The sequence below is a fragment of the Pipistrellus hanaki genome (genome assembly GCF_964339955.1).
Source record: "Pipistrellus hanaki genome assembly, chromosome: 7".
Taxonomy (NCBI): Eukaryota; Metazoa; Chordata; class Mammalia; order Chiroptera; family Vespertilionidae; genus Pipistrellus; species Pipistrellus hanaki.
The window spans coordinates 67,721,000-67,730,942 of NC_140509.1; positions in this window are offsets into that span (position 1 = coordinate 67,721,000).

Genomic DNA, 9,943 nt, shown 5'->3' on the forward strand with positions numbered 1-9,943 from the left:
CGATAGCTTTTGGCCACGTAGAGATATCAAGACACATACAAAAGGTTTGATTTATGGATGACGTAGATTGGTTTCCAGGCCACAGCGTTCCTTTGATTATTTTACTTCCAGATTAACTGGACAGATGCCCTCCACCGAGCATTTCAAAGGCCATGTCAAAGCCAACAGGGAGGAAGGCTCCTTGGGCATGTGTGGTCATTGGAAATGCACCGAGACTCTCAGAGGAAGTGTTGGAGTCATCTGCATGTCATTTTCCATTCAGAAATTAAACCATTGCTCCATGGCTGTGAGGGTTATTGAGGTCACGCTCTGTGCTCAGGCTACAGTGCGTTCCAGGCATTTAAATTATCAAGAGTGTTCATCTGTGAGGTTGCTTGCGCTAAGCGGAGGTGATTTATAATGCACCTACCAGAACATGAAACCACTACGACCACTGTCTACACTATGACTACTTTAATCAAATCTCTTTCCCTCGTCTCCAGACCCTGCTGAGGAGACAGAGGACTGAGGGGTCCACCCCAATTCACTAGAGCCTTCCCCTGAAGTGCTAACTGGTAACCAGCAGTAGCCAACATCCCTTCTCACTCCCCGAGGCTCGCAGTTTAGGAGATAATTCCCCCTGTGCACTTGGCTTTCCAGCTGTTCTTGCGGAGGTTCTAAGAGCTTTTCCTGCAACCCTCCCGATGGTTGCTCATTCTAAAGATTGCCCTCATCCCCATCTGACCGCTCAGTTCATCACCCACACAAGTTCCAAAGACTGCCGGAGGGAGCACCAGGCCAAAAGCCTATCTGGACATCTTCATCAATCCGCCCCTCCAATGGACTCCCCGTATGGCTCATGTCCTAGTGCCAGCTCTAAAAAGGAACCCACCCCTGAGAAGCAGTGGGAGTCATTGAGGGAGAAACAGACAAACCAGCACAGAACCAGAGAGACTGCTGAGTTCACCATCTTTGAAAGTTTGAAAACTGGCTGCACGACAGTGTCTCTCCTCTCTGCTGCTAAGCCTCTAAAATAGCTTGTTTGATGGTAATGGAAAAAAGCTGAAGGCAAACAGGAATTGGTTTTCTAGGTCAGGTACTTCACGTCTTACCGAACACCCAGGACATCCAACGCCCAGGTCACTCACATTCTAGAGGAACATCCCTCCCGCGCCATCTCTAGCTGGGTGTCTATCAGCCTTGGCAACCAAGCTGGAAAGACCTAGTGAGCATTTTTCAAAGGTTTTGTCTGAAATGGTTTAGTTCCTTTTTTCACGGAGGGTAACGTGGGTTCACAACAGGGTCTCCGTCCATTTGGGTTAAATTTCTTTAGAACAGTCTTGTTTTCTATATCATGAGACCTGACTCTGGTTCTTCTAGGAGAAAAAGGGGTTAAATCCTCTGGGTAAAACATTGTCAATCACTAGTGACTGCCACCAAGATGAAAAACAAGCTGCACCTGTACATGGGCAATTTAAGAGACTCTGGCCAGCCAGTTCCCTGGTGCTTTGTTCTGCCAGCTGCCTGCCTCTGTGCTTTGGATGCAGGTGGAAGCATGGACTTTGCTATCTATAAAAAAATTTAATGGTGAAGATCAACTTCCGCTTCACCTCCCTGGGGATCAAAGTTTTGGGGCTTATTTTCCCCCCTGAAAGACTAGTAAAGCAAAGCTCAGGTCAGACAATGGGTATGTTGTTAAGATGCCCATTCTCCCCTGGAAAAGGAACAGGAGATCTTTGGGGAGTAATATTTTTTTTCTTCCCAACTGGAAGGAAATAACGGAAGCGGGAAATGCATGCCTCCACAGGGAGAGGTCAAGCATCTGCTGAAAGGAGGCCGGGGAATGACAGCTGGGAGCCTCATTACTGCCCCTGCGCTTCCAGCCGGCCGCCATCCCAGCCCGATGGGGAGCAGGTGGAGATGACATGGAAGTGACAAGCTCTGGGCCTGGGAGCGGGAGGGATGCCCTGACACACAGCCTCGTCTCTGTGGAAGCTCGATGTCACCGATTTTAAGTCTGATCAGATTACGGTCCATGACCAGTAAAATGCGCAGGTACAACACAAGTTTAAAAATCAGATGCTGGATTAATTTATACAAGAAACTCTTCAGGGACATGCCCCACCAATGACATTAAGTTCTTGTATTAATTCAACAGGCATGTATTGCCTTCCGGGTGGCAGCCACTAAATTCGTGATTAGACATACAGTGGCTGTTTGGGGCTGGATTGTGTCTCTGTCTCCTCAAAATTTGTATGTTGAAGTCCTAACTCCCAGAATATCAAAATATGACTGTATCTGGAGATAGTGCCTTTAAAGAGGTAATTAAATTAGAATTGAGGCCATTATGGACTGTCTTCATAGGAAGAAATTTGGACAAAGGCACATCAGGACTTGCACAGAGAAAAGCCATGTGAGGACACAGGGAGAAGGTGGCTATCTGCAAGCCAAGGAGACGGGCCTCTAAAGAAACCAAACCTGCTGGCGCCTTGACCTTGGACTTCCAGCCTCCAGAACTGTGAGAACATAAATTTCTATTTCGCAAGCCACCTCCTCTGTGGTGTTTTGTTCTGGTGGCCCTAGCAAAAGATTTCAGCAATGAACAAGACAGTGTCATGGTCCCGGTGAACCTGCAGTCTTTTGAAGAATGCACAGCCTCATGTCCATTCAAGTCAAGGAGAAAGGGAAGTGATTGGTGGCACTTCCAAGCATTGCCTAGACCAGTGTTTCCCAAACTTTTGACATATGTGTACCCCTTCTATAATTTTCGTAACTCATGAGAACGTAGAATTAGGTGCAGCTAAGCACGGTGCAGTGCATATCCCCACCAAACTTCGGTGCAACGTGTACCCCCACCAAACTCTTCCTGTACCCCTGGGGGTACGCGTACCATACTTTGGGAAACATTGGCTAGACAACCGGAGTTAGCCAAAGCCCCAGGAGCAAGAATTCTAGCTCATTGGGGGGCATATTTTTGTGACAGCACCCATGGCCATTAGCCTTTGTATTTTGAAATGAAGGGTTAAACAGTCTTATCACTCTGGCTTCAATGTGAGAAGGCAAGAAATCCTGCACCAATCATGTGGCGGGGGAGGGAGGAAATCTAACAGATCTGACCCAAAAGGTTAAATGGAAAAGAACTGTGTGGGTACATGCGCATCGTGTGCAGGCACATCACAAATGTGTGGGCTCCAACATTACCAGCAGAAGCAAAGGAAATCTGTGTATTTTTGTAATCACAACACAGGTGCTTAATTTAGATTGTTTTCTTGCCAGTTGTTATTTCTCTGTAACCTCACTGCCCCATACTTATTGCCTCGAAGGAAGATAAAAATACAGAAGTTGCTATCCGGAGTTCAACAGGTTAAAACAGAGCTGAAAATAGCTGCTAGGCATGTCATATGGTTGGCTGACTATTTAATCCCCTGACATGTAAGAGAAATGGAAGTGTTCTAGTCTGATTATCTACCAACTGTCCATGAAGCTTTACTGTCCTCAGGATTTTTTAGTGTGGCTCCTGAGGAACTGGGCTCAGTATGCCCACAGAAAGGCACTGAGTTCTTGTATGCTGCCAGATAAAAGCATGGCAGGGTGTGTAATTCCTGTGGTGCGGATGACATGCTCATGACCTGTTCAGATACTGTGAATCTATCCAGACAGGCAAGACCCCCTATGCATGTAGAAATGAAAGTGGTTAGGTTCTGAAAGGGAGAAATCACTTTCTGGGGCTCTGTCAAAGCTCCCCTGAGACCCCAGGCTGGAACCCAGAAAAAGGATCCAGTGGAAAAGCCTTATCAGGTGGCAAGTTCAAATCTCGTTCATGGTCTTACGTAGGGTTGCCAGGTAAAATAGGAGCCTTCCTGTTAAGTTCGAATTTCAGACAAACAAATCATTCTTAATATGTCACATGCAGCATTTGGAACATGTAATATTTGAAATGTACTTATACTAAAAAAATTGTTATTTATCTGAAACTCAAATTTAACCCTGAAATTTTATTTGCTAGGTCTGTCATGCTATTTGATACCAGCATCGGTGTGGAGGGGAAGTAAGATTTGTTCCATTTGTGGAGATGGGCCTCCGGTGGAGTCTTGTTCTTTGTGTAACTGTACCCATCACCCATTATTTGGGGTTGGATGTGAGGAGTCTTTCTACATAGTATGTGATACCAGAGCCAGTAGATCTAGAAAGATCAGAAAGCTGTATAGCGTATATAAACCTGATAGTTTGTTCTTCCTCTGTGCTCTTGGTTCACTAATCTTTTCTATTCCCTTAATATTGGGTTTTCTAGAATTCCCAGGCTACTTCAGCTACTGAAGAGACAACTGTAAGGAAAAGATTTGGAGCCAGACTATGGCAGGAGCATTAAAAGCAAATCACAGCCCAGCTGTGTGTGGCTCAGTGGTTGAACTTCGCTATGAACCAGGATGTCTATGGTTTGATTCTTGGTCAGGCCACATGCCTGGTTGTGGCTGTCCGGGAGGAAGCCCTATCAATGATTCTCTCTCATCATTGATATTTCTCTCTCTCCTTCTCCCTTCTTCTCTGAAAACAATAAAATTATATTTTTTAAAAAGCAAGTCACAGCAGAGACTCGTTTGGCTGAGTGGATAGAGCGTCGGCCTCTGGACTGAAGGGTCCCAGGTTTGATTCTGGTCAAGGGCATGTACATGTTTCTCTCTCATCAATGTTTCTAGCTCTCTATCCCTCTCTCTTCCTCTCTGTAAAAAAAGTCAATAAAATATATATTTTTTAAAAAAAGCAAGTCATGTCAATTTAAGGGGTCATCCAAAAAACTCAGCAATTAAGATAAATTTTGTTAATGGAATATTTTTAAAAATTAAAGTATAATGCGATATTATTGTGTTTTCTTTTGCCTTTATCTCCAATATGGCTTGGCATGGTACTAGGTTCTTAATGTGATCATTTTCCACCAATAAGATGCATTCCTGTGAAGTCTGAAAGGCAGAAATGAGGTGAAAGGTATCTTTCCATGCTGGTTTCTGTTGGCAAGCATAATTGTTCTCCAGCATCCAGTGACTTGCTGGAGTAAGGGTTGCAAATCATGGGCTTACACATTTTGCTCTTATAGATGGAGCAGGTACAGTATAGAACCTCAACCAGTGTTATCATCTCTCTCATATTTATCCCATCCTTTCCAGCCCCACCCTCCTACCCTTATACAGGCCCCTTTGTAAAGTTTTTAAGATGGTTTTAGGATGAATACCAGCTTACCCTCTATACATTCATGTTTTTCTACATTCTTTACTCCCCACTCAGATAGAATTGTCCTCTTTGTGGGCTGACACTTCATCCTGCTTCCAAATATTTGCATAACATTAGCACGTACTGTGGGAAATCCAATGTCAAACATCCAATATGGAAAGTCTATAGAGTCTCCTTAAATTCTCAAGGACCTTTAATTCATTTTCTGCCTTCCATCTTCATTTCTTGACTTGCACATTCTGCATATTCTTATAAGGCCTTTTTATGCATAAAAGATCTACTGAACAGTTACATACAAAGGAAATCTTAAAACACACATACACACACACACACACACACACACCTGTATCTTCTCTGCCATTCAGTTCAGCAATCCCTGATTTCATCCTTTCTTGTTTATTCATTGCCCCTCTCTCTCAGAAAGAAAAGAAAACTCTTTAATTTTCTAATTTCCTAATGTATTTCATTCCTTTCACTTTGGCCATGTCTTATCTTTCCATAGCCAACAGTTGGCTTATCAAGGTTTTCTTCCTGTAAAATGACATTGCTTCTCAAAGACTTTTTCTAGGGTTCATTTTGAGAATATGAGCTAACAAGAGCTGATTACTCAAGAATTGTATCAAAGTACTGGTAGTCCCAGTGAACAATCTAGGAGAAGAGGTGAGAAAGACATGGGTGAGGCGAGGGGGACAGGAAAATGGCTGGAAGTCCCGATACTCCACAAGGTGGTCTGAGGTGGGGGAAGGAATTACAAGGACAAGCATGTATAATGTTCACTTGAAGTGCTGGGGAACATGCACCTGGGTTGCTGACTCTTCAGCTCTACCGATAACTAGCTCTGTGATTGACAAAGTCCTTAATCTATTTTAGCTTCATTTTTTTGTAAAATGAAATAATAATTGTTTATAAAATAGTATATTTCCAAAGATTGTTGAAAGATTAAATAAGATAATGTATTATATGAAAGGTGTCTGACAAAACAAGATAGCTGTCTGGAAATGTTGGCTATGATGCTGATGTTGAGCAGCTACTGTTATTGAGGCCATGTTAATCATCATTGTCTTCCTAGATCTTCAGCTAAACATCTGTGTGTTTGTCTTAAAAAAATATTTAAAACTAGAAGGCCCAGTGTGCACAAAATCGTGTGCGAGTGGCTCGCTTCTGCTTGCCTCAGCTGGTTGTCCCTTCCTCTGTCCCTCATAGCTCTCAACTGCTCATAGCTCTCCCCTGCTAGTATAATAGCTCGTGCCCCACGCTGCCCACTGTGATAGATGCTGCTCTTCTAGTTGTGATGGCGTTACCCATGGGCCTTTTATTAACATAGATACTAATAACTGAATTACTGATTCTGGTTGAAATGCTAGTACAAACAAGAAGCAAATCCATAAACTGACCTCATGCAGCAGAAGCAATTGCTCAAGGACACAAGCCTGCAAGCTTCTTGAGGAATAACCCAAATCTTTGACTTTACTGAGGCTGGGGACGGAGGACTGAGTCACTTGCTCCCATATCTGAAAGGTAAAGGAGAACCCAGCTGATATCTGAGTTAACTGTTTCTTGAGTAGTCACTAAGGAAATGCTACTGCATGGCAAGGAGGCTCCCCTTCCCCACCATTTATGGTTGCCACTGGCAGCACTGCTATGTTGAGAAGGATTCTGAAGTCATGCTTAAACTCAACTTAAGCTTCTAGGGCCTTGACTGAGTGCGAACCTTGTCATGACTCAGCAATGTTTTATGCCTGGGATCAGCACACTCTAGCCCACCCTATTTTTGTATGACCGATAAACGAAGAATGCTTTTTACATTTTCAAATGGCTGAAAAAAATTTGAAAAGAATACTATTTTGTAGCACATGAAGATAATATGAAAATTCATATTCAACTTATTTATAATAAGAGGAAAAAAAGATTTTTTTCCTTTTATTATAAAAGCACCTACATAATATTCTAGATTTTATCTCTTGGCATAGCAAGCCTAAAATATTTACTATCTGGCTCTTTACAGAAAAAGTCTGCCTTCCCTGTTTTATGTGATTCAGAGAAGTCAAATGTATTATTGCCACTCTGTGCCTTCCTGTCGCCCTCAAGGCTGCTCTTATTGTTCTGAAGTTGATTTTTACTGTATCAAAACGTGGGTGGGAGTCCAAGAGACCTATAGATTGATTTCTTCCTTTTGGTAGAAAAAAAAGTTCATTATTCCTTGGGGACAAGCATGTGATTAGTCACTAACGCAAGCCCAGTTGCTTTTTTTCTTTCTTTTATTAAATACCAAAAGTGACTCAGTAGCTCTCATTGTTCTCTGCTTCAATGACAGAAGTATAAGATAGGCCCACATCATTCTAATGGTACAGTGTTCTTAGAGTTTCTTCTAATTCATGGTAATGGCCAGGTCTACTTTTAATCTCCTTTATTAAAGGGGAAAAAAAAGATTTCTTCTCTCCCACTACCACCTACCTCTCCTCATTAGTGACTAATTGCAGACACTAAAAGAAGATTTGCTTTCTTAGTGGGGTGTAGACTTGGATGCTGTACCTGCCAAGAGAGGGTAGTGCTTTCACATTTATGGCCTTGTCCATCTTCCCCACCCCAAGAAGTTAGGCACTTTTACTTCTCCCTGAACCACTGGGTACCCTTTCTCCAGAAGAACTGTGTGACCTTTGAATTTTTTCAATGTAATAATTTCCCTGATAATTACATTCTAATATCAATGTAGCTTATCTTCCTTTCTAGTAATTGACCTTCAATTGGCACTGACTCCTAAAACTGTCCCTTTCTCGGCCACACCTGTCCCACCCAGTCCACCAAACACTCCAGTTAATGATCTGTTAACAATGGGTAAGAGCTTTCATTGAATTGCCTTTACAAAAAAAAAAAAAAAAAGAAAAAAGAAAAGAAAAAGGAACATGTGGAGATCTTTCAGAGGAGAGAAGACTCTTTTACAATGTGAATAATCATAGTCCATTTATATGTTTTTGTTTTTTTATTTTATTAGGGTTTGCACAACAGTAACAATATTCTCTTTTCTGAAAACTTCTTCCCTCAAGCTTATTTACTCATTCATCAACCACTTACTTTATTTTCCTTAATCAACTTTACAAAGCAAGATAAGCTCTTTGTGACAAGTCAAACTTGGATAACAACTATAAAGGAAATCACCCCCCCCACACACACACATTACACACACACACACACACACACACACACACACACACACAATCTTCTTTGCTTGTTTAACCAAAGATTACATTTAGGACTTTTTCCATCTACTTTGCCATATTCATCTAGGCAAAAACAAAAGTAGAATTATTTTTTCTACCTTTTACAAAAAAAAAAAAATAGAGGTGTGTATATATCATTCTGAGACTATAATCAGTATGGGTGAATTCAACTCATTCTTCTTAGTAGCTGCATGTTATTCCAACTCATTCTTCTTAGTAGTTGCATATTATTCCATGGTAGAGCTCTTGATGTCTCTGTTGATAGACTTTCAATTCAACAAACATTTACTTTGCACAAAATAAGTGCTAGATGCTGTAATTAATGCCAGGGTAAGAAAAATGAATGACACATTACCTTTGATGAAGTCAAGGTCAAGTTCCCGGGGGGGAGATTAAACAAATGATTTCATGTGAACATGAAGTACTTCCATATAGGAGTATACAGTTATACAGAGAATGGCCAGGAACTTGGAGGAAGATTCAAATTCATCTGGAGATGAATCTGACTGAAAAGGTGGAGAAGGCACAGATTAAAGGAACAGCAAGTTCAAACCAAGAAAACTTGATAGAACATGACACCCTTAGGAAATTGACTAATGCATAGTATGGAGCCAAAAGGGCAGAACGCTAGGTTGGCACAGAAGTGAATGGACTTGTGTACTGAACTAGAATCTGGACTTATCCAGTGGGATGAGAGTATCAGGGAGACATGCAAGGGCATTAGGCAGGAGAACAAAATTCTCTTTTCGGAAAATTATCTGGAGGGCATCTGGAGAAACAGGAGATTACAAGAAGCTATTGAAATAATATAATCAAGAGAAGATGATGGACTGAAGCAGGGCAGTGGCTGAAGAATGGATGGGAGAGGGTTGGAATTAATTTTTTGAGGTGAGCCCAATAGTAGGACATGTGAGTAGACTGCAGGAAGGCTTTTAGCTTGGGCAACTAGATGTACCCATTGAAGGAAATGCAAGAGAAGATGTCCAGAAGAGGTGCTGACTTCCATTTTGCATATGTTCAGTTTGAAGTACTTACAGCAATATCTTGAGCTCTTTGAACATTTTCCAAATATGTGGCAATAATGGTCCTCCTAAAGAACTTCAATTAATTTTGTGGTAGGTTTTCACCCTTCACAGAGAAACAGGAATGAAATGGCTCAGTAAGGTTCCAACTGCTGGCTCTGCTCTCAGGAGGCAGGAGCTAACAGAAGCAGGAACTCTACTAGAGCATGCAGTGCCTCCAGCTAACAAGCTACAAAAATTGGACACTGGATAGATCAGTAAGTACTAGTAAATGGCATTCTTCTACTGGGCCGAGGCACGCCAACCAGAGGAGAGTGCATGGTGGGTATGATTCCATCATGCCAGCCCTATCAGTAAAGCCCTTGGGTGTAGGTTCCAGTGTAAAGCCCCAATGTGTATTTCTTTTGGCATGACCACCATCACCAGTGACCTCCTAATTTCCTAATCCAACCCATACTTATTCCACATCTTCATTCAGTATCCACAATACACTCCACT